The following is a 24,503-nucleotide window of genomic DNA, read 5'->3' as shown; positions in this document are numbered from 1 at the left end:
GTTGGGGGGTCAGTGTGTTGGGGTTCAGTGTGTTGGAGCGTCAGTGTGTTGGGGGACAGTGCATTGGGGTCAGTGTGATGAGGGTTCATTATGTTGGGGACAGTGTGTTGCTGGTCAGTGTGTTGTGTTGGGGTCAGTGTGTTTGGGCGTCAGTGTGTAAGAGGCCAGTGTGTTGGGGGACAGTGTGTTGGGGGACAGTGTGTTGGGGGACAGTGTGTTGGGGGACAGTGCGTTGGGGGACAGTGCGTTGGGGGACAGTGCGTTGGGGGACAGTGTTTTGGGGGACAGTGCATTGGTGTCAGTGAGATAGGTGGGTCAGTGTGTTGGAGGATTGTGTTATGGGGTCAGTGTGTTGTGGGGTCAGTGTGTTCGGGGTCAGTGTGTTGGGGTATCAGTGTGTTTGTGGGTCAGTGTGTTTGAGGGTCAGTTTGTGGGAGGTCAGTGTGCTGGGGGGTCAGTGCATTTGGGTCAGTGCACTGGGGGACAGGGCGTTGGGGGACAGTGTGTTGCGGGTCAGTGTGTTGGGGGATATACTGTTGGGGGATATAGTGTTGGGCGACAGTGTGATGGGGGTCAGTGTGATGGGGGACAGTGTGTTGGGGGACAGTGTGTTGGGGGACAGTGTGTTGGGGGGTCACTATGTGGGGGGCCAGGGTGTTGGGGGTCAGTATGTTGGGGGTCAGTGTGTTGGGGGTCACTGTGTCGTGGGGTCAGTGTGTTGCGGGTCAGTGTGTTGAGGGATATACTGTTGGGGGATATAGTGTTGGGCGACTGTGTGTTGGGGGGTCAGTGCGTTGGGAGGTCAGTGTGTTGGGGATCAGTGTGTTGGGGGACAGTATGTTGGGGGACAGTGTGTTGGGGGCTAGTGCATTGGGGGCCAGTGCGTTGGGGACAGTTTGTAAGGGGGTCAGTGTGTTGTGCGGACAGTGTGTTGGGGTCAGTGTGCTGGGGGTCAGTGTATTGGAGGATAGTGTGTTGGGGTCAGGGGGTTGTAGGGTCAGTATGTTGGGGGTCAGTGTTTTGGGGGAGAGTGTGTTGGGTACAGTGTGGTGGAGACAGTGCGTTGGGGTTGTCAATGTGTTGGGGACAGTGTTTCTTGGGACAGTGCGTTGGGGGACAGTGCATTGGGGGACAGTGCGTTGGGGGACAGTGTGTTGGGGGGTCACTATGTGGGGGGACAGGGTGTTGAGGTCAGTGTATTGGGGTCAGTGTGTTGGGGGTCAATGTGTCGTGGGGTCAGTGCGTTGGGGACAGTGTGATGGGGGTTCAGTGTGTTGGGGACAGTGTATTGGGGGACAGTGTGTTGGTGGTCAGTGTGTTGGGGGTTCAGTGTGTTGGGGACAGTGTATTGGAGGATAGTGTGTTGGGGTCAGGGTGTTGAGGGGTCAGTACGTTGGGGGTCAGTGTTTTGGGGGAGAGTGTGTTGGGTACAGTGTGTTGGGGACAGTGCGTTGGGGGTCAGTGTGTTGGGGACAGTTTGATGGGGGTTCAGTGTGTTGGGGACAGTGTATTGGGGGACAGTGTGTTGGTGGTCAGTGTGTTGGGGGTTCAGTGTTTTGGGGACAGTGTGATGGGGGTTCAGTGTGTTGGGGACAGTGTATTGCGGGACAGTGTGTTGGTGATCAGTGTGTTGTGTTGGGGTCAGTATGTTTGCGGGTCAGTGTGTTTGGGGGTCAGTTTGTTTGCAGGTCAGTGTTGTGGGGTCAGTGTGTTTGAGGAACAGTGTGTTGGGGCAGAGTGTTGGGGGCCAGTGTGTTGGGGGCCAGTGTGTTTGGGGGGATCAGTGTGTTGGGGGGTCAGTGTGTTGGGGGCTCCGTGTATTGGGGGGTCTGTGCATTTGGGTCATTGCACTGGGGGACAGGGCTTTGGGGCACAGTGCGTTGGTGGACAGTGTGTTGGGGTCAATGTGTTGAAGGGTCAGTGTGTTGGGGGTCAGTGTGTTGTGGGGTCACTGTGTTGGAGGGTCAGTATGTGGAGTGTCAGTGTGTTGGGAAGTCAGTGTGTTGGGGCGTCAGTGTGTTGGGGCGTCAGTGTGTTTTGGACAGTGTGTTTGGGACAGTGTGTTGGGGACAGTGTGTTGGGGACGATGTGTTTGGGGTCAGTGTGTTGGGGACAGTGTGTTGGGGGGACAGTGTGTTGGGGGGACAGTGTGTTGGGGTTCAGTGTGTTGGAGGTCAGTGTGTTGGGGCATCAGTGTGTTGGGGCATCAGTGTGTTGGGGCATCAGTGTGTTGGGGGTCAGTGTGTTGGGGGTCAGTGTGTTGGGGGTCAGTGTGTTGGGGACAGTGTGTTGGGGACAGTGTGTTCAGGGTCAGTGTGTTGGAGACAATGTCTTGGAGACAGTGTGTTGGAGGTCAGTGTGTTGGGGCATCAGTGTGTTGGGGTCAGTGTGTTGGGGACAGTGTGTTGGAGGTCAGTGTGTTGGGGCATCAGTGTGTTGGGGCATCAGTGTGTTGGGGCATCAGTGTGTTGGGGGACAGTGTGTTGGGGGACAGTGTGTTGGGGGTCAGTGTGTTGGGGCATCAGTGTGTTGGGGCATCAGTGTGTTGGGGGACAGTGTGTTGGGGCATCAGTGTGTTGGGGGTCAGTGTGTTGGGGACAGTGTGTTGGGGTTCAGTGTGTTGGGGACAGTTTGTTGGTGTCAGTATGTTGGGGACAGTGTGTTGGTTGTTCAGTGTGTTGGGGGACAGTGAGTTGAGGACAGTGTGTTGGGGACAGTGTGTTCGAGACATTGTGTTGGGGGTTCAGTACGTTGGGGTTCAATGTGTTGGGGTTCATTGTGTTGGGGACAGTGTGTTCGAGACATTGTGTTGGGGGTTCAGTGTGTTGGGGTTCAGTGTGTTGGAGGTCAGTGTGTTGGGGCATCAGTGTGTTGGGGGTCAGTGTGTTGGGGGTCAGTGTGTTGGGGGTCAGTGTGTTGGGGTCAGTGTGTTGGGGTCAGTGTGTTGGGGTTCAGTGTGTTGGGGACAGTTTGTTGGGGTCAGTATGTTGGGGACAGTGTGTTGGTTGTTCAGTGTGTTGGGGGACAGTGAGTTGAGGACAGTGTATTGGGGACAGTGTGTTCGAGACATTGTGTTGGGGGTTCAGTACGTTGGGGTTCAGTGTGTTGGGGTTCATTGTGTTGGGGACAGTGTGTTCGAGACATTGTGTTGGGGGTTCAGTGTGTTGGGGTTCAGTGTGTTGGAGGTCAGTGTGTTGGGGCATCAGTGTGTTGGGGCATCAGTGTGTTGGGGGTCAGTGTGTTGGGGGTCAGTGTGTTGGGGGTCAGTGTGTTGGGGTCAGTGTGTTGGGGTTCAGTGTGTTGGGGACAGTTTGTTGGGCACTGTGTGTTGGTTGTTCAGTGTGTTGGGGGACAGTGTGTTGGGGACAGTGTGTTCGAGACATTGTGTTGGGGGTTCAGTACGTTGGGGTTCAGTGTGTTGGGGTTCATTGTGTTGGGGACAGTGTGTTCGAGACATTGTGTTGGGGGTTCAGTGTGTTGGGGTTCAGTGTGTTGGGGAACAGTGTGCTGGGGGGTCAGTGTGTTGGGGGGTCAGTGTGTTGGGGGGTCAGTGTGTTGGGGGGTCCAGTATGTTGGGGGATAGTGTGTTCGGGACAGAGTGTTGGGAACAGTGTGTTGGCGACTGTGTTTGGGACAGTGTGTTCAGGGTCAGTGAGTTCGGGGTCAGTGTGTTGGGGACAGTGTGTTCAGGGTCAGTGTGTTGGGGGATAGTGTGTTCGGGACAGAGTGTTGGGAACAGTGTATTGGGACAGTGTCTTGGAGGACAGTGTCTTGGAGGACAGTGTGTTGGCGACAGTGTGTTGGCGACAGTGTGTTGGCGACAGTGTGTTTGGGACAGTGTGTTGGCGACAGTGTGTTGGCGACAGTGTGTTTGGGACAGTGTGTTCAGGGTCAGTGAGTTCGGGGTCAGTGTGTTGGGGACAGTGTGTTCAGGGTCAGTGTGTTGGGGACAGTGAGTTCGGGGTCAGTGTGTTGGGGACAGTGTCTTGGAGACAGTGTGTTGGGGGACAGTATGTTGGGGTCAACATGTTGGGGACAGTGTGTTGGTTGTTCAGTGTGTTGGGGGACAGCGTGTTGGGGGACAGCGTGTTGGGGGCAGCGTGTTGGGGGACAGCGTGTTGGGGGACAGCGTGTTGGGGGACAGTATGTTGGGGACAGTGTGTTGTGGAACTGTGTGTTCGGGGTCAGTGTGTTGTGGACAGTGTGTTGGATGTTCAGTGTGTTGGTTGTTCAGTGTGTTGGGGGACAGTGAGTTGAGGACAGTGTGTTGGGGACAGTGTGTTCGAGACATTGTGTTGGGGGTTCAGTGTGTTGGGGTTCAGTGTGTTGGGGTTCATTGTGTTGGGGACAGTGTGTTCGAGACATTGTGTTGGGGGTTCAGTGTGTTGGGGTTCAGTGTGTTGGAGGTCAGTGTGTTGGGGCATCAGTGTGTTGGGGGTCAGTGTGTTGGGGGTCAGTGTGTTGGGGGTCAGTGTGTTGGGGGTCAGTGTGTTGGGGTCAGTGTGTTGGGGTTCAGTGTGTTGGGGACAGTTTGTTGGGGTCAGTATGTTGGGGACAGTGTGTTGGTTGTTCAGTGTGTTGGGGGACAGTGAGTTGAGGACAGTGTATTGGGGACAGTGTGTTCGAGACATTGTGTTGGGGGTTCAGTACGTTGGGGTTCAGTGTGTTGGGGTTCATTGTGTTGGGGACAGTGTGTTCGAGACATTGTGTTGGGGGTTCAGTGTGTTGGGGTTCAGTGTGTTGGAGGTCAGTGTGTTGGGGGTCAGTGTGTTGGGGCATCAGTGTGTTGGGGGTCAGTGTGTTGGGGGTCAGTGTGTTGGGGTCAGTGTGTTGGGGACAGTGTGTTGGGGTTCAGTGTGTTGGGGACAGTTTGTTGGGGACAGTGTGTTGGTTGTTCAGTGTGTTGGGGGACAGTGTGTTGGGGACAGTGTGTTCGAGACATTGTGTTGGGGGTTCAGTGTGTTGGGGTTCAGTGTGTTGGGGAACAGTGTGCTGGGGGGTCAGTGTGTTGGGGGGTCAGTGTGTTGGGGGTTCAGTGTGTTGGGGGGTCAGTGTGTTGGGGGGTCCAGTATGTTGGGGGATAGTGTGTTCGGGACAGAGTGTTGGGAACAGTGTGTTGGCGACTGTGTTTGGGACAGTGTGTTCAGGGTCAGTGAGTTCGGGGTCAGTGTGTTGGGGACAGTGTGTTCAGGGTCAGTGTGTTGGGGGATAGTGTGTTCGGGACAGAGTGTTGGGAACAGTGTATTGGGACAGTGTCTTGGAGGACAGTGTCTTGGAGGACAGTGTGTTGGGGACAGTGTGTTGGCGACAGTGTGTTGGCGACAGTGTGTTGGCGACAGTGTGTTGGCGACAGTGTGTTGGCGACAGTGTGTTGGCGACAGTGTGTTCAGGGTCAGTGAGTTCGGGGTCAGTGTGTTGGGGACAGTGTGTTCAGGGTCAGTGTGTTCAGGGTCAGTGTGTTGGGGACAGTGAGTTCGGGGTCAGTGTGTTGGGGACAGTGTCTTGGAGACAGTGTGTTGGGGGACAGTATGTTGGGGTCAACATGTTGGGGACAGTGTGTTGGTTGTTCAGTGTGTTGGGGGACAGCGTGTTGGGGGACAGCGTGTTGGGGGACAGTATGTTGGGGACAGTGTGTTGTGGAACTGTGTGTTCGGGGTCAGTGTGTTGTGGACAGTGTGTTGGATGTTCAGTGTGTTGGGGGACAGTGTGTTGGGGGACAGTGTGTTGGGTGGTCAGTGTGTTGGGGGGTCAGTGTGTTGGGGGGTCAGTGTGTTGGGGGACAGTGTGTTGGGGGGTCAGTGTGTTGGGGGGTCAGTGTGTTGGGGGGTCAGTGTGTTGGGGGGTCAGTGTGTTGGGGACAGTGTGTTGGGGGCAATGTGTTGGGGACAGTTTGTTGGGGTCAGTATTTTGGGAACAGTGTGTTGGTTGTTCAGTGTATTGGGGACAGTGTGTTGGGGAACAGTGTGTTTGGGAACAATGTGTTGGGGAACAGTGTGTTCGGGGTCAGTGTGTTGGGGGACAGTGTGTTGGGGACAGTGTGTTCGAGATAGTGTGTTGGGGGATAGTGTGTTGGGGGATAGTGTATTGGGGGATAGTGTGTTGGGGGACATTGGTGTTGGGGGTTCTGTATGTTGGGGTTCAGTGAGTTGGGGAACAGTGTATTGGGAGACAGTGTGTTGGGAGACAGTGTGTTGGGGGTTCAGTATGTTGGGGGATAGTGTGTTCGGGACAGAGTGTTGGGGACAGTGTATTGGGACAGTGTTTTGGGGGACAGTGTGTTGGGGTCAGTGTGTTTGGGATAGAGTGTTCAGGGTCAGTGTGTTGGGGACTGTCTATTGGGGTCAGTGAATTCGGGGTCAGTGTGTTGGGGACAGTGTCTTGGAGACAGTTTGTTGGGGCGTAGGGGTGTTGGGGTCAGTGTGTTGGGAAGTCAGTGTGTTGGGGCGTCAGTGTGTCGGGGACAGTGTGTTGGGGGGACAGTGTGTTGGGGGGACAGTGTGTTTTGGACAGTGTGTTGGGGACAGTGTGTTGGGGACGATGTGTTTGGGGTCAGTGTGTTGGGGACAGTGTGTTGGGGGGACAGTGTGTTGGGGGGACAGTGTGTTGGGGGGACAGTGTGTTGGGGGGACAGTGTGTTGGGGACAGTGTGTTGGGGGACAGTGTGTTGGGGGGTCAGTGTGTTGGGGGATCAGTGTGTTGACGGACAGTGTGTACGGGGTCAGCGTGTTGGGGGACAGTGTGTTGGGGGGTCAGTGTGTTGGGGTCAGTGTGTTGAGGGACAGTGTGTATGGGGTCAGTGTTTTGGGGGACAGTGTGTTGGGGGGTCATTGTGTTGGGGGGTCAGTGTGTTGGGGGGTCAGTGTGTTGGGGTCAGTGTGTTGAGGGACAGTGTGTTGGGGGGTCAGTGTGTTGGGGTCAGTGTGTTGAGGGACAGTGTGTTGGGGTCAGTGTGTTGAGGGACAATGTGTTCAGGTCAGTGTGTTGGGGGGTCAGTGTGTTGGGGGGTCAGTGTGTTGGGGTCAGTGTGTTGGGGGGTCAGTGTGTTGGGGTCAGTGTGTTGGGGTCAGTGTGTTGGGGGGGTCAGTCTGTTGGGGAGTCAGTGTGTTGGGGACAGTGTGTTGGGGGGTCAGTGTGTTGGGGTCAGTGTGTTGAGGGACAGTGTGTATGGGGTCAGCGTGTTGGGGGACAGTGGAGATCAGATGGTGCATCCCATGGGCAGCTCTTTCTCTGGAGATCTCCGTGGTCTCTGAACCCACTGCAGTCCCTCCCACTGCTCACCCTCCTGCCATGTAAGATCCTTCAGTGGCCAGTGGACCTCTCCCCCAGTCTCCAGATATCTCCCTAAAGTGACCCCATCCAGTCCAACGGCAAAAGCCATCCCCCGGAACGCTGGGGTATCTCCTCTTCAGGTAGTCTTGGCTAATCAGAGACCATACAGACCATACATCCCATAACCAGGCTGTGACCCACAGTAGATTTCCCCTCCAAACCCTTCCCCTAGTCTGTAGCAACCTCCCTCCCACCTTCATGTGACCTGCAGCCCTCCACCCCTTCTCCCATCGTCTGTCCAAACCCCCCCACCCCCGTCCCCAATGATATTCAATGCTGGTTCTGGTCACACACCTCAGAGCTCTGAATCTCTGTGACAGTCTGCGCTTTAACGGGGAAGTTGGGGAGAGATGCTCACGGAGAAAGGATCATGAGAGGCGAGAGCAAAATGGCCGACTGATTCCCTGGTCAACATCTTTCAGTTGACTGTGAGTTTCTGAAGTCAGACTCATTTTCACATCTCCTGCCAACTCCCACTTGAGAGAATATTTCCCACCAGCTCTCTGACTGTCAAAAGGATTGTCAGTGCTGATTGAAGATGGCTTTTCGCAGGAAGGAGGCTGACTCAATCTCTCTCTCTCACACACACAAACACACACACCCAGACGAAGTCCCTCAAGTCCATCTCTTCTGACTTTTCCATTGTTAGCTGAGCTCTCACAATCTCCATCACCTGACCCACCAGAAAGAGCTTGCATTTGTGTCGGTGTCTTTCAGCACCTCAGGACATCTCTAAGGGCTTTACAGCTGATGAGGCATTACAACACGGCAGGAAATTTGCACATTGCAAGATCCCATAAACCGTGCCGGTGATTTTTTAACGATGGGAAAAGTGTTGGTCCCTGGATATTCGGGGTGGGAGTGGGTGGGAACTACCAATGTCCTCCTTCACAATAGCACCCATGGGATCAATTTACCACCTCATCTGAAAGATAGTAAATCTCAGAACTTCTCAGGTCTCAGTGAGAGAAATACAATGCTCTGGTTGGAAAGACATTGGAAGAATTGAATTCATGGGTTGCTGAAGCAGACAGAAGAATAAAATTTCTGAGTCATTTGAGGGATCACACTTGAAGATTCAAGTTCAGAGAACACGGCCATGTTTCATTGTGCAGGTTGTCTGTTTCTCAACAGGAAATTGTCATCCAAACCTCCCAAGGTTGGATGTGACTGGATCTCTTAATGTTCAGCCGTGAAAATGCTGGAGACGAACATCCAATCCTTAACTCTAATATACAACAACCGACAACCAGGGGCAGAGAGCAGTATGCACAGCTGGCCAGTGAGGAAGCTCATCAGAAATTCACCCTTGAGAGGTCGAGCATGTGTTTGATGATGCCAGTTATTCGATCGACACTGCTGTCCTGTCGTCCTGATTGGGAGCCAGTAAACATTGCCAACTGAGCGTGACTGTGCAAAGTTTCAAAATTCTCTCCCTTGCCTTTGAATTCCTGCATGGTCTCACCATTGTGTGTATTGCCTTTAATGTCATAGATCATCCCCAGGGTACTTCACAAAGAGTTACGGAACCAAGTTGGGGTGTGAGCATCGGAAAGGGCAACATTAGACCAGGTAACGGAAAGCTTGATTGAAGAGGTATGAGTCTTTAAGGAGGAGAGAGAGAGAGACAGACAGAGAGAGGTGAGGGTAGAGGGTTAGAGCGGGGGGTCCTACAGGCTCCGAGCCCTGCAGCTCAAAGCAGTTGGCAGATTGATTAACATCAGAGACACCCGACAGATGAGAGGCAGAGGAATGAAGAAATCTGAGGGGACTGTGGAGCTGAGGGTTTGGGACCAGAGGTTGGAAGGGGTGAGAAGATGGAGCGATTTGAAAACAGATGAGAGTCACCACCTTCTGCTCTCAAAGTCTGAAACCCCAAAAGCCCCTCACTAAACCCCTCTGCTTCTCACTAATTTGCTTCGTTTCCTTCCATCACTCCTTCAAACCTTTCTGACTGAGACACCTGTGGCTTGGTGTCAGGATCTGCTGCAGAAAGTTCCCACACCTTGGGAGTGTCTCAGCATTTTAGGAGGTTATATAAATGGAGTCTGGTGTTGTTGCACAGCTGGCCAAATAAATGAGAAATCGACAGAAACAGGGATGGTGTGGAACCAAAGGACAGAAAGATAGCAGTTACACAGAAAGGCAAAGAAATTACAATGTTGAGGGTCAGACTTCATGACAGAAGGAGATAACAAGAGGCACTTTAAAAATAAAGAACAACTCACCAATATGTCTCCTTCCACTTGGAGGAGTGAGTGGGGCTTTGCCTTGTGTAATGACAGCCAGCAGAGCTCCGGCTGTGTCAGTCCTGGTGCTGCTCAGAAATGATGCTTTGGGGTTCAGAGGACAGAGCGGGCCTGCCCTCTGGTGGGGCTGGCTTGGAACAGCAGCTCTCACCCTTCATCATCTCACCACTCCACCAGTGCCCCACACCGGGAACGATGGAGTCAGGGTCACAGGAGCGATGGGGTCAGGGTCACAGGGAACGATGGAGTCAGGGTCACAGGAGCGATGGGGTCAGGGTCACAGGGAACAATGGGGTCAGGGTCACAGGGACTAATGGGGTCAGGGTCACAGGGAGAGATGGGGTCAGGGTCACAGGGAACAATGGGGTCAGGGTCACGGGGACTAATGGGGTCAGGGTCACGGGGAACGATGGGGCAAGGGTCACAGGGACTAATGGGGTCAGGGTCACAGGGACTAATGGGGTCAGGGTTACGGGGAACGATGGGGTCAGGGTCACAGGGACTAATGGGGTCAGGGTCACAGGGAGAGATGGGGTCAGGGTCACAGGGACTAATGGGGTCAGGGTCACAGGGAGAGATGGGGTCAGGGTCACAGGGAGAGATGGGGTCAGGGTCACAGGGACTAATGGGGTCAGGGTAACGGGGACTAATGGGGTCAGGGTCACAGGGAGAGATGGGGTCAGAGTCATGGGGACTAATGGGGTCAGGGTCACAGGGAGAGATGGGGTCAGGGTCACGGGGACAAATGGGGTCAGGGTCACAGGGAGAGATGGGGTCAGGGTCACGGGGAGAGATGGGGTCAGGGTCACAGGGAACAATGGGGTCAGGGTCACAGGGACTAATGGGGTCAGGGTCACAGGGAACAATGGGGTCAGGGTCACAGGGACTAATGGGGTCAGGGTCACAGGGAATAATGGGGTCAGGGTCACAGGGAATAATGGGGTCAGGGTCACAGGGAGAGATGGGGTCAGGGTCACGGGGAGAGATGGGGTCAGGGTCACAGGGACTAATGGGGTCAGGGTCACAGGGAGAGATGGGGTCAGGGTCACGGGGACTAATGGGGTCAGGGTCACAGGGAGAGATGGGGTCAGGGTCACAGGGAACAATGGGGTCAGGGTCACAGGGACTAATGGGGTCAGGGTCACAGGGAATAATGGGGTCAGGGTCACAGGGACTAATGGGGTCAGGGTCACAGGGAGAGATGGGGTCAGGGTCACAGGGAGAGATGGGGTCAGGGTCACAGGGAGAGATGGGGTCAGGGTCACAGGGAGAGATGGGGTCAGGGTCACAGGGAGAGATGGGGTCAGGGTCACGGGGACTAATGGGGTCAGGGTCACGGGGACTAATGGGGTCAGGGTCACAGGGAGAGATGGGGTCAGGGTCACAGGGAACAATGGGGTCAGGGTCACAGGGACTAATGGGGTCAGGGTCACAGGGAATAATGGGGTCAGGGTCACGGGGAGAGATGGGGTCAGGGTCACGGGGAGAGATGGGGTCAGGGTCACGGGGACTAATGGGGTCAGGGTCACGGGGACTGATGGCGTCAGGGTCACGGGGAGAGATGGGGTCAGGGTCACGGGGAGAGATGGAGTCAGGGTCACGGGGAGAGATGGGGTCAGGGTCACGGGGACTAATGGGGTCAGGGTCACGGGGACTGATGGCGTCAGGGTCACGGGGAGAGATGGGGTCAGGGTCACAGGGAACAATGGGGTCAGGGTCACAGGGAATAATGGGGTCAGGGTCACAGGGAATAATGGGGTCAGGGTCACGGGGAGAGATGGGGTCAGGGTCACGGGGAGAGATGGGGTCAGGGTCACGGGGAGAGATGGGGTCAGGGTCACAGGGACTAATGGGGTCAGGGTCACAGGGAATAATGGGGTCAGGGTCACGGGGAGAGATGGGGTCAGGGTCACAGGGAACAATGGGGTCAGGGTCACAGGGAGAGATGGGGTCAGGGTCACAGGGAACAATGGGGTCAGGGTCACAGGGACTAATGGGGTCAGGGTCACAGGGAATAATGGGGTCAGGGTCACGGGGAGAGATGGGGTCAGGGTCACGGGGAGAGATGGGGTCAGGGTCACAGGGACTAATGGGGTCAGGGTCACAGGGAATAATGGGGTCAGGGTCACGGGGAGAGATGGGGTCAGGGTCACGGGGAGAGATGGGGTCAGGGTCACGGGGAGAGATGGGGTCAGGGTCACGGGGACTAATGGGGTCAGGGTCAGGGTCACGGGGACTGATGGCGTCAGGGTCACGGGGAGAGATGGGGTCAGGGTCACGGGGAGAGATGGGGTCAGGGTCACAGGGAGAGATGGGGTCAGGGTCATGGGGACTAAGGGGGGCGGAGATGTCAGGGTTGTATTTTAATTGATGAAGGCAGCTTCGGGTGACAGAGGACTCAGGTGGCAGACAAATAATCTGGGGGGGAGGGTTTAACGGTGGGGAAGTGGAGTAATCAGACCAGCCAGATTTTTGAATTCTGACTTAAACTGCGAAAAGATGCTGATAGAAGATAGACTTAGAAAGGCTGTTTCCTCGTGTGGGGCAATCTGGAACAAGAGGCTATAGTTTTAGGATTACTCAGAGATGAGGAGGAATCCCTCCCCTTGAAGGGTCATGAGTCTGTGGAACTCACTCCCTCAGAGTGCAGTGATACTGGGACTTTGAGGACATTTAAGGAGGACATAGACAGATTTGTAATTTTAATGAGTAATGTCTTGAAGAGAAATGGAAATCAGGCAGGAAAGTGAAGTTGAGGCTGGGATGAGACCAGCCATGATCGTATTCAATGGCAGAGCAGGCTCGAGGGGCTGAATGGCCTCCTCCTGCTCTTAGCTTTATGTTCTTAAGCATGATGGATGAAGATCAAGGGGCTGGGTGGCCACATCTATTCCCAATTTGTATGTAAACTGGGATTTACTGGGTTTGTGCTCCACATGGTACTGGGGCAAATTAGCATCAAACTACAGACTACAGAAATCAATTGAGACTCCTGAAGGTCGCTTGGCCAGTGACAAGATGTGGAGGTGCCAGTGTTGGACTGGGGTGGACAAGGTCAGAAGTCACACGACACCAGGTTATAGTCCAAAAGGTTTATTTGAAGTCACAAGCTTTCGGAGCACTGCCCCTTCATCAGGTGAAGCAGAGGGAAGTGCACAAGCACAGAATACATAGGCAGAGAGATAATGGCAGGATAATTCCAGGTGACTAAGAGTGTCAAAAGATCGACCAAATGGTGCGAGTGTAGTGTTGACCGGCTGAATAACAAGTCTCTGCAGGTGATCAAAAGTGTCAGATGATGTGAGTAAAGTGTCAACAGCTGAATAACAAGTGGAGGGATGGCCTACGACCCAATTAATTAAGGCAGAAAAATAATTACAAAAATATCAAAAGTAAGAAGATACTTGAGATAAACCAAATGACTGGAATAACACAATTAGTGTCAGAGTCGCAGGCCGAGAGTCTAACCAAACTAATAAATTATCCTAATGTGTACAAACTAATTAAGTTGGACAGATAATAATAAGTTATCAAGGTGATGGTGTCAGTACAGAACAGTAAGGAAGATTTTACACAAAACAGTATAGAGGGGTTACATGTAGCACGACATAAACCCAGTGACAGGGTGAGGGAAGGGGAGCACATGATGCCAGGAGTATGTGGGCCCACATGAGAGAGAGAGAGATCAGGCCATGGGTCACAATCAAAGAATGATACCTGTCCCATAAGTTAGACACTCCATCAGCTCAGTAGAAACAAAATGCTGAGGAGACTGGAAATCTGTCGAGACAGCAAAGAACGCTGGAGAAACTCAGCAGGTCTGGCAGCATCTGTGGACAGAGAAACGGAGTCAACGTTAACAACAGAACAGTTCTAAAGACATACTTGGACTTGAGACGTTGACCCCATCCGAGCTGAAAATGTGTTGCTGGAAAAGCACAGCAGGTCAGGCAGCATCCAAGGAGCAGGAGAATCGACGTTTTGGGCATGAGCCCTTCTTCAGGAAAATGGGCTCATGCCCGAAACGTCGATTCTCCTGCTCCTTGGATGCTGCCTGACCTGCTGTGCTTTTCCAGCAACACATTTTCAGCTCTGATCTCCAGCATCTGCAGTCCTCACTTTCTCCACATTGACCCCATCAGCAAGATAACTTTACTTCGGACCATGTCATATCACCCACCTCCTCTCCAATCTCAACTGACATCTCGCTAATTCTCCTATCCACTCCTCTGTCACCTCCTAACTCCACTATTCCAGCGTTGTCCAGGCTGATCTCGCACCTTCCACCCTTCATAAAACTGCAGCTAAAGCAAAACTCTGCTGTTTGGACAACGAGTTCATAGAATGCTTCTGAGATATTTTCTTACAGCAGAGAGCACGTTATATTTGACTCGACATTGTGTAATGTGATAGGATTAATTAATGACCTCAGTCTTGAGGCATCCCTAAGGTGGCAATGACCACAAAATGATGCAAATTTTACGTTCAGTTTCAAAGCAAGAAGATTGGCTTGAAGATTAGTATTTGGAACCTCAGTGAGGGCATGAAGTCTGAGGACCTAAAGTTAACTGGTGTACCAAGCTAGGGGATGGATCATTAGTTACACAGTGGGACACAAATGTTTAAGGAGAAATTTCAGAATACTCAGGATAAGTATATTCTTATAATAGAGAAAAATTCTAAAGGGAGAAAACGCCACCTGTACTTAATCGAAGAGATTCAGGAAAGCATGAAACTGAAAAAAAAACCAAAGATCAATGGTCGGTGAGGTGATTTGTCTGAGTATAAAGAACGGCAGAAAATGTCTCAAAGTTAATCACAAAGTAGTGTATGGGTGGAAGCTGGATAGGATTGGAATAACAGTTAGCAGGGGGCTAACACAGGTATTTAAAACGCAAAAGAATAAATAAAGCATGTACTGGCCCTTTGGAGAGTGAGAATGGAGAGTTCTTTGTCAATAAGAGGGAAATGGCGAATGAATTGAGTAAATACAGTCATAGAGGTGTACATCACAGAAAAGAAAAGGCCATTAGATCATATGACATTGGCCTAATTTCTGCTCCTGTCAGTCACTGGTTCTGGATTAGTGGTGCTGGAAGGGCACAGCAGTTCAGGCAGCATCCAAGTAGCTTTGAAATCGACGTTTCGGGCAAAAGCCCTTCATCAGGAATAAAGGCAGATGCTGCCTGAACTGCTGTGCTCTTCCAGCACCACTAATCCAGAATCTGGTTTCCAGCATCTGCAGTCATTGTTTTTACCCAATCACTGGTGTCCACTCCATCACTCCATCATGGCTGATCAGTTTCTCAACCATATTCTATTATTATAAATTAGATTAGATTACTTACAGTGTGGAAACAGGCCCTTCGGCCCAACAAGTCCACACTGCCCAGCCGAAGCGCAACCCATCCATACCCCTACATTTACCCCTTACATAACACTATGGGCAATTTCACATGGCCAATTCACCTGACCTGCACATCTTTGGATTGTGGGAGGAAACCGGAGCACCCGGAGGAAACCCACGCAGACACGGGGAGAATGTGCAAATTCCACACAGTCAGTCGCCTGAGACGGGAATTGAACCCGGGTCTCTGGCGCTGTGAGGCAGCAGTGCTAACAACTGTGCTTTCTTCCCGTAACCTTTGATCCCCTTGACAATCAAGAACTTATTTATCTCCGTCTTAAATACACTCAATGACCTGTCCTCCACGACCTTCTGTGGCAGTGAATTCCACAGACTCGCCACTCTCTGGCTGAAGAACGTTTCTCCTTATCTCTATTCTAAAGGGTCTTCCATTTAGTCTAAGGCTGTGTTCCCGGGTCCTAGTCTCTCCTATCAGTGGAGAACCACCTTCCCAACATCTACTCTGTCCAAGGTATTCAGTATTCTTTAAGTTTCAATCAGATCCCTCCTCATCCATTGAGTATAGACCCAGAGCCTTTCATTCCTGGGATCATTCTCTAGGACCTCTTCTGGACCTGCTGCAGGGACAGTACATCCTTCCTGAGGTGTGGGGCCCAAAATTGTTCACAATACCCTAATGGCCCTTCAGCCCATTGTGCTCACACCAGTCAACAACAACCCAAGTGTTCTTCATCCTATTTTCCAACATGTGGCCTATCATACCTTTTGACTCTGACTCTCCAGCATCAGCAGTTCTCACGTTCTTTGTCGCCTTGTGTGCCTGGGCAAGGCAAGTGCATGTCTAAACACTTCTTCAATGTTACATGGGTCTGTACCTTTCCCACCCTTACAAGCAGTGACCTCCAGATTCCTACCACCCTGTGGGTCAAAGAGTTTTTTTCAAACATCTCCTCTAGACCTTCTGCCCCTTCCCTTAAATCTATGTCCCCATGGTCATTAACCCCTCCATCAGGGGAATAGATTCCTTCGTGTCTACGCCCCTCAATTTTATCCATCTCAGTCATGTCTCCCCTCAGTCTCCTCTCCTTGAAGGAACATGACCCCATTCTGACTATTCTCTCTTCATCACTGAAACTCTCCAGCCCTGGGCACCATCCTAGTAAATCTCCTCTGCACCCGCTCCAGTGCAATCACACCCCTCCTATAATGGGGATTCCACCATAGATCGATTTAGTTTTTATTGTCATGTGTACTCAAGTACAGGAGTACAGTGAAAAGTGTACAATGTCGCCACACACGGCGCCATCTTAGGTACAAAGATAACTTTTAACTCTTCTAAACACTTGTGAGCAGGGTCCTAACCTGTTTAGCCTTTATCTATGTGACCATCGCTCCATACCAGGGATTTTTGTTGGTTGTTCAAGTGCTTTACAGTCCAGGGCTGTCTGACCTTTAGCGAGGACTCCTTTTATATATTGATGTTGTCATCATTGACACTTATATCACATGGCACAGGATTTAATGAGCACTTATTGCATGATGCAGTACCTACACATGTACACGACAGTCACAGTCAACAGTGTGAAGGGCTTATGCCCGAAATGTTGATTTTCCTGCTCCTTGCATGCTGTGCTTTTCCAGCACCACACTCCCGACTCTGACCTCCAGCATCTGCTGTCCTCACTTTCTCCTGTGACAATCACAGGCACTTGTGCGTCTCGGCCTGAAGCTGAGCGATTTGGATTTAATACAGCGCACTTCCTCGGCATGTCATGGGAGATTCAGGAAGATGAAGACTGAGAGCTCTATATCATAAAGTAATGTCATGATGAAAATATGAGAAGGGACCCTTTAAGGTACATTATGTCCAGCAGATAGATCCTTATTGAGGGCAGGGCAATGAAAGGCATGCAGGCTTGGATGGGAACATAGACTTCCAAACACAAACCGCAATTATAATCATATTGAGAGGCCAAGAACAGAAATCACATGACACGAGGTTAGAGTTCAGCAGGTTTATTCAAAATCACAAGCTTTCGGAGCACTGCTCCTTCACCAGGTGAAGCAGAGTAAAGTGCACAGGCCCAGAATCCATAGGCACAGAGATAATGGCAAGATAATTCCAGAGTGTCAGATGACAGTCCAAATGGTGTGAGTTTAGTGTTGACCGACTGAATAATATGTGCAGGTGTCAGATAGGGTGAGTTAAGTCTCATCAGCTGAAAAGCAAGTGGAGGGACGACCAATGATCCGATTAATTAAGGCAGAGAGATAATCACAAAAATAAAAGATGGTGCTGGTGAAGTGACAAAGCTCACCTGAAGAAGGGGCAGCGCTCCGAAAGCTTGTGATTTCAGATAAACCTGTCGGACTATAACCGGGTGTTGTGTGACTTCTGACCTTGTCCACCCCAGCCCACCACCAGCACCTCCACATCACTGAATGGCCAGCAGGTTTGAGGGGCCGAATGATCTTCCTCTGCTCCTTACTCAGGTGTCTGTATTTTCAAATCAGACTCTCAGCATCGATATGATGTGAGCCAAAATGATCTATTCCAGTGTAAATGACCGTATCCTTCTATTCTATTCCTCTTTGTGTGTTTAAACTTCACTACAACAATTATATTCTCTCAGCCACTCCCTTATGAGAAAGAGTTCCACACTCTTCTTACCCTCTTGGTGGGAGATGTTTCTCCTGATTTTGAGATTACATTTATTCTATCCATCTGTCTTGTCTATGTTTTATCTCAATATTGTCTATTTTCTACTTATAACTCAGTTCTTGTCTTCCACACAAACAGCAATATCCTGTCTCCATCCTAACAGAGTGCGCACAATTTTAAATTTGTAATCAGAGCCCTACTCTATTCAATCTTTTCTGATAAATCTAAGCTCTCAAATCCAGCGCCATCCCTGTAAATAAATAAATCTTGGTATCTCTATGTTTGTTTTATGTTGTGGAGGTCAGGGCTGTTGACAGTAATCAAAGTGGGGCCTAATCAAAGCACAAAAACTGCGGATGCCGTGAATCAGAAATTGCTGGAAAAGCTCAGTAGGTCTGGCAGCCGATGGGGAAGGGTCGCTGTGGACCTGAAACTTTAACTTTGATTGTTCTGCCTAGATGCTGCCAGACCTGCCGAGCTTTTCCAGCAACTTCTGGTTTTGTTGTTGTCTAATCAAGGTGTTTTGCAAGTTCAACATAATTTTTCGGCTCTTCAATCCAATTCTCCAAAAATTAACTTCATTTGCTTTTAGCTTAAAATGATTTGATGCGTCACTCCCGTTAAAGCTCTGTCTACCTCAATCCCCAGTATTCCTCCCGTAATCCAGCAAAATGACACTTATTTTCCAACATATTTGTGGCCTCTGTAAGAACGAGCTGCTGCCAGTACAGGGCTCAGAAACTCATGTTCAGTTTGGGCACTCTCCCAGCTGTCCACCAGGTGGCAGAGGAGGGCTATCCCAAAACACTGGTCCCGTCTGTGTTGTAATGTCTCAAACGAGACTGACTTTGTTGGATTGGGGGAGGTTTGTCATTCAGTTTAACTTGTCACATTCTCTTACAACAGACCATAATGGGTTGGGGGTCTCAAACAAGGCGGGCAGATGGTTGAGAATTTGGAGGCTTTTTTCCAAAAACAAAGCACTATAATTTTCAAACACGGAAAAAGCCCAGGGAATTTTAGTTTTAGATTAAATTCCATTGCTTACAGTGTGGAAACAGGCCCTTTGGCCCAATAAGACCCGTCGAAGAGCAACCCACCCAGAACCATTCCCCTACATCTAAGACTATGGGCAATTTAGCATGGCCAATTCACCTGACCCACACATCTTTGGACTGTGGGAGGAAACCCACGCAGACACGGGGAGAATGTACAAACTCCACACAGACGGCTGCCTGAGGCAGGAATTGAACCTGGGATCCTGGTGCTGTGAGGCAGCAGTGCTAACCACTGAGCCAAAACATGGTACATTTTGTTGCCCGCTTTTTAGTTCAAGAGATGTGGAACCAGGACAAGTATCTGACTCTCTGCTTCCTTGCCTGAGCCACGTAAGGTGTAATTTCAAGACTCCTGAAGGGTTCCACCCAAAACGTTGACTCTCCTGCTCGCTCCACATCCTCTCGACTCTGACTCCCCAGCGGCTGCTGTCCTCGCCATCTCCAAATCTGAGGACCCAGCCTTCCTCCAAGTTTCAAAGGAGGGAACAGCACCTTCTTCGCCATGTCTCCTTCGCATCTCATCGCCAAAGTTCCCTGTCCGAAGCTGCTGTTCCCTCCCAGCAGCCTGAGTTGTCGGGAGCAGGCTAGCCCTGTGTCTCTATGGGCACGGTCTTCAGTGGTGCAGGTGGGGGTCTCCATTTAGAAATTACTGGAAAATGGGAAGCACCATGTTTCATTTCATTCACCTTCTAACCCCTTCAGGAAATGAGTCCACTTCCCAATGAGGTTATTGATGAACCACTGTGATCAGTCTGGGGTTGATTGGTTTCCAACTGACCCAGATCTGAAGAGTTGAATCTCCCAGTCACAGTCCACCCAGTGCACCATAATTCCAGGGGCACTTGCATCTTCCAAGCTTCCCCACTTCTTGATTTATGTGGTTCCAAAGGAGGCCATTCAGCCCACTTCTCTTTCGGAAAACCTATCCCCTCCATTTGGGCTGCATGGTGGCTCAGTGGTTAGCGCTGCTGCTTCACCAGAGACCTGGGTTTGATTCCACCCTCGGGTGACTGTCTGTGTGGAGTTTGTGCACCCTCCCTGTCGGTTAGGGCTGATTGGCCGTGATAAATTGCCCATAGTGTTCAGGGCTATACAGGCTGGGTGGGTTAGCCTGGGGAAATGCAGGGATAGGGGAAGGGGTGGATGAATCTGGGTGGGATACTCTTCAGGGTGGATTTGTTGGGCTGAATGGCCTGTTTCCGCACTGGAGCGATTCTATCAATCAGTCAGTCCATTGTTTTTCCCATCGCCTTGAAGATTTCTCTCTCGCTTGGGGCCACCTGTCCTGGATTTGATCCCATGCCCCCTGTTGTTTTCACATCATTTCCCACCCAGACAGACAGCTGAGGCTGGCTGCTGAGTTCGCCTTGAGCTGACAGTACGGCATACCCTCATTCCCAGCGTATCGAGTGAGGATGCACCTAGTGAGCGCCTGTGCTTACCCAACCCCTAATGTCCCCATCCATTCCCCCACCTCTTTCCCATCCATTGACTCTCCCCTTTCCCATCCATTCTCAGCACCTCGCCCTCTCCCCCAACAGCACCATTCAATCTCTGTCACCTCAACTCTATCTTCTCCCCACCTCCCCCCAACCCCAACACAGCTCCATCTGTTTATTTTTCACACCATTAGCTCTATCCATACTCCCGGCCCCCACACTTCCCACCCTAGCCCTGTTCAATTCCTGTTTGAATGCCCAGCCCCCTCACAATCTGTGTACACATCTGCACACACCTACACTCATACACACTCACATTCTCACACACACACCTACACTCACAGATACACACACCTCCACACACACACACACTCATACAGACACAGGCACTCACACACTCTCACAGACACACAGACAGACACATAGACACAGATAAACACACAGGCAGACACAGATACACACACACAGATACACAGACACAAATACACACATACAGACACAAATACACACATACAGATACACAGACACACACAGATATACACACACACAGATACAGATACACACACAGATATACACACACACAGATACAGATACACACACACACACACCCACACGCAGGTATACACACACGCTCACACACATGCAGACACACACACACAGATACACCCAGACACACACACAGACAGATATACAGACACACACACAGGCAGACACATATACACACACAGACACATACACACAGATACACTGACACACAGAGGCACACACACACGGTCGTGAATTCTGAGGCAGTGATGGTGTGTTGTGGCTCTACCGCAGACCTGCTGCAATCACATATCTCCTCCCCCTCCCCCTCCCCCAACCCCAACCCCAACCCCAACCCCACCCCACCCCTGTACCCCCCAACCCCCTACTTTTAGTGTCCGCTGGGACATTGTGACAATTTCCAAGCTTTGACAGGGGGTGTGGGGGTGTTGGGGAAACAGTTGGGCAGCGATAGTCTATCGATTGGTGTATAACCTGAAGTGAAGAGAAGCTGGGGGCTCAGACTTCCTCCCTCCAACCATCCCCTACTCACCAAATGCAGAATCATACGGTTCCGAAAGAGGCCATTTGGACACTTCCCCCTGGAGCAAACTCCCCTCTTCAGCCTCTGATCTTCTCACTGCCTATCAGGTTATTCATCCTCTTGCATCCTCCAGCCTATTTGATCTCATCCTCCTGCCTTGGTAAAGTTATACCTTAACTCCTGCCTAAGAAAGTAGCTGATGGCACCCTCTGACAATGTGGCACGCCCTGGTATGTGACTTTGGAGCACAGGTCTCGGACTCAGGATAAGGGCAGATTTCCAAATTCATGTCAGTCAGCAGTGAGTGAGATACCCACTGATCCACAGGGAGGGGGTTAATAGCAGCAATGGACTCATCTTAATCGAGACCCCATGGAGAGTCAAAGTTCTTGTGATGCAGTGGTAGTGGCCCGACCTCTGAGCTTGGAGACCTGGGTTCAAGCCCGACTCTCCTCGAGAAGTTTATCATACCATCTGTGAACACATTGGTTAAAAAAATGCCTTGAATTGGATTACATAGATGTCAAAATTAGACCAGAATTCAAGTTGTTTCAATTAAAATCTCCAACTCTTTTTACTCTCCCTTCCACAGCATAATGCATTACCAAATAACGAAACATTCATAATCTGTTCCTTGAAAGGTACTGAAATCTGAAAGTGCTGTGAGAGAGAAAGACAAATACTCCTCACAATCCTAATTCAATTTCCAGTCAGATAGAGTCACAGAGATGTACAGCACAGAAACAGACCCTTCACATCCATGCTGACCAGATATCCTAAATTAATCTTGTCTCATTTGCCAGCATTTGGCCCATATCCCTCCAAACCCTTCCTATCCATATACCCATCCAGACACCTTTTAAATGTTGTAAATGTACCAGCCTCCACCACTTCCTCTGGCAGCTCATTCCATACACGTCCCACCTTCTGATGTGAAAACGTTGTCCCTCAGGTCCCTTTTAAATCTCTCCTCCTCTCACCTAAAACCTATGCCCTCTAATTTGGGACTCCCCCCCAACCCCCCCAATGGGGAAAAGACCTTGTCTATTTACCCTATCCGTGCCCCTCATGATTTTATTAACCTCTATAAGGTCACCTCTCAGCCTCTGACGCTCCAGGGAAAACAGCCCCGGCCGATTCAGCCTCTCCCTGTAGCTCAAACCCTCCAACTCTGGCAACATTCTTGGAAACCTTTTCTGAACCCTTTCAGGTTTCACAACATCTTTCCTATAGGAGTGAAACCAGAATTGAACACAGTATTCCAAAAGTGGTCTCACCAATGTCCTGTACAGCTGTAATATAACCTTCCACCTCCTATGCCCAACGCACTGACCAATAAAGGCAAGTATACCAAATGCCTTCATCACTATCCTATCTATTTGTGACTCCACTTTCAAGGAGCTATGATTAAGCAGGGATGTCTCCAAAAGTCCAGACATTTTCAGCAATGTTCCAGAACTGATGTTTCTGTATCTGATAGCCCCTGGTAACTAGCCCCCTCCCAACCTCCAAAAGGGCACTGCTGTAATGTGGAAAATGCAGCAGCCATCTCATACACAGCAAGTTCCCATGAAGGAGACAATGTCCAGTTTGGCCGAGGGGACCCCGGTACAGGTGAGATCATCTCACTGCTCCAGTATTCCAGAGTCTGAGGAAGCTTCCTGAGGAGTTGGGTTCACATCTTAACATTGCACATAGTGAAATTCAAATGCAATTAATTAAGCCGCAATTATAATGCTAGCTGCATTTCAACAGTTTGAAAATCATTTCAGAATCCATCTGATTTACTAAAGTCCTTCGGGAATGTGATACAGGGTGTGGGATTCATGTATATTCATTTCATTTATTTTGGAGTTTAGATTTTGAACTAGTGGCATTCATAGATTCCCGACAGTGTGGAAACAGGCCCTTCGGCCCAACAAGTCCACACCGACCCTCTGAAGAGTAACCCACCCAGACCCATTCCCCCACCCTATTACTCTACGTTTACCCCTGGCTAATGCACCTAATCTACATACACCTGAACACTATGGGCAATTTAGCAAGGCCAAACCACCTAACCTGCACATCTTTGTGACTGTGGGAGGACACACATGCAGGTACAGAGAGAATGTGCAAACTCCACACAGACAGTCGCCTGAGGCTGGGATTGAACCCGGGTCCCTGGTGCTGTGAGGCAGCAGTGCTGACTGCTGAGCCACTGTGCTGTTTGGGTGTACGGGCTACCGTTTATGGAGAAGAAGTGGTTAATAAATAACTTCTTTAATAAAGCAAAATATTGCAGATGCTGAAACCAACAGAGACAACAGAGGAGAAACTCCACAGGTCTGGTCGCATTTGTGAAGAGAGACTGAGTTTCCCTCAAGTTGATAAGTTTTAGGCTGGTAAACTCTGAGACTCAAAATATTAACTCTGTTTCTCTCTATACAGATGCTTTCAGACCTGTTGAGCTCCCCAATATTCTCTGTCATGGTTAATAATTAATTTGCCAGTCTTTCTGCGGTCATGTTTTTAAAATTTTGTGTGTTAGAGAGCAGATGACTGAGGGCTTCCTGCGGTGATAATGTAAATTTGTTTATATTGTGTGAATTTTACTATCAGAAAGAGCAAGCATTGAAAGCTGTAACTTGTTTTTGGGTGAGAAGAACCAAGGATTAATTTTTCTCTCAGGAAAAACTCATAGGTTAGAAAATATTTCGGGTCACTTTTCAGAAGGTTCCACTGGGCTCAGACATAACAACATATTCTATCAGAGAAAGGAGTTAATTCAGAACAGTTAGGAAATATGTTATCTCAGTTTAAGGGTTTTGGTTCAAAAATTCCAGACCAGGATTGTTTGTTTAGAAACCTGAAGACTTTCTTTGAAGCTAAGAAAATTTAAGCTCAATCTGTGTGAATCATCAAGGAAAAGACAGTCAAACCCTTGAGACCAGGAATAGAAAGAAACCATTATGTCAAACCGATAGATGTGAGAGAGATGGGAACTCTTGCAGGTATATGAATTGTGTAAAGTAATGTAATTTTGTTCTGCTGGGCATTTCAGATTGTGCCATATGGAAATAGTTTGCTTTGTTCTGTTTTACCTTCATTTGTTAGAGTAACAAAATTCTATTTATTGTGAAAACTAACTCCGTCGCACTGCAAGTTTTTTTTTGGTGAAAAACTATCACGTTACTTTGAAAAGGAAACACAGAACATGGTCTATCAAGTCAGATTTCTGACTTGTCCAGAAACACCATGAGCTTGGATTATAACAGGAAGGAAATTTATTTTCTGCTCTAGTCTAAATATGACAGCAGACAGACAGAAACATGGTAGGGCTGTATAGT

At 50.2% G+C, this 24,503-nt stretch overlaps 1 protein-coding gene across 5 annotated transcripts in view; it reads right to left on the bottom strand.

Annotated features, from left to right (window-relative positions):
• The window catches only part of robo2 (roundabout, axon guidance receptor, homolog 2 (Drosophila)), a 1,634,458-nt gene that overhangs the window by 1,461,898 nt on the left and 148,057 nt on the right, over positions 1-24,503 (bottom strand). The gene's annotated exons all lie outside the window — the stretch shown is intronic.

Source organism: Chiloscyllium punctatum, chromosome 15 (assembly GCF_047496795.1).
Source record: "Chiloscyllium punctatum isolate Juve2018m chromosome 15, sChiPun1.3, whole genome shotgun sequence".
NCBI classification, from domain to species: domain Eukaryota; kingdom Metazoa; phylum Chordata; class Chondrichthyes; order Orectolobiformes; family Hemiscylliidae; genus Chiloscyllium; species Chiloscyllium punctatum.
The sequence above is the reverse complement of the archived record's forward strand: the minus strand, read 5'-3'. Positions and strand labels throughout refer to the sequence as shown.